This window comes from Corylus avellana, chromosome ca6 (genome assembly GCF_901000735.1).
Source record: "Corylus avellana chromosome ca6, CavTom2PMs-1.0".
NCBI classification, from domain to species: domain Eukaryota; kingdom Viridiplantae; phylum Streptophyta; class Magnoliopsida; order Fagales; family Betulaceae; genus Corylus; species Corylus avellana.
In genome coordinates, this window is record NC_081546.1 from 24,276,812 (window position 1) to 24,277,966 (window position 1,155).

Genomic DNA, 1,155 nt, shown 5'->3' on the forward strand with positions numbered 1-1,155 from the left:
ATTTGGGCCAATTAAGACCACTCTTGGCATCTCCAATTCTATATATATTGTATTATATATATACCCGTTATTATCTCACTATGCTGACATGATAGTATTAAGAAAAAAAAATAAAAAAATCAAATGTACGATTCTTGAGATATTAAAATAAAAAAAAAAACAATTTAGTTAATGTGGTCAAATTCTGTACCTTTGATTTTATTTTAATACGACATGAAACAATTTGTAATTTAGGCCAACTATAATAATTAATTATTTATTATTTATTCCAATTTTTTTTTATATATATTTTTTTTAATTTGCGCATTGATTTTCTTGTATTTTAAAAAACTTGTTTGGTCTTTTTTTTTTTTTTTTTAATGATTTCAGCACCAAATTCTAGAAACCAACCAAATTTCTCATCAGCCGAAATCTTGAAATTAATCATTGGTCACATCAACTGGACTCTTGTCTGATTTATTTCGCTGAATATTAAACATCACATCAAGTGTTGGCCACGTGATGTGCCATGCTCGGACGCAGCCATCGGCATATTTGATATTTCTACTCTTATAAAAGGAGGCATCTCTACTTAAGAACTTGCTAAGTCCCAACCAAGGTCCAAGAGTTGAGTGAAATCTAGGTCTACGATTCTCTGAAGAAAATGTCATCCTGTGAAGGAAACTGTGGCTCTGAGTCTGGCTGCAACTGCAGGTATCTCCTCTAGTCTGCTAAGCATGGCAATTCTTGTGAAATATGTTTTCCTCAGGCACCATCTAGGAATTTTTGTCACACTATTTTTTTGTTTTCTGAAACTTTTCCATTATCTTGTTCTCAGGATGAGTAGGATGAGGAGAGCTCTTAAAGATTTGATGGATCAGGACTCGTCTTTTATCATACTCCTGGATGCGGCCAACGCTGATGAAGAAGAGGCGCAATTAATGTTGCTTGCCACTGAAGGTTTGGTGGAGATGGGGCAGTCCTCGTGAAGTACCCAAGCCATCGATGCTTTCGACGTGCCCAATTCAAAGGAAAAAGGAAAGAAAAAAAGGGCAACGGAACCAATATTACAATCTTGGGGTGAGAAAAAACCCAGAGTGCAGAACCGGTGGCCGAGTATAGCAGACATGCCAATAGATTTGAAGAAGATAGTAATGAAGTTACGGGCGCGTAATG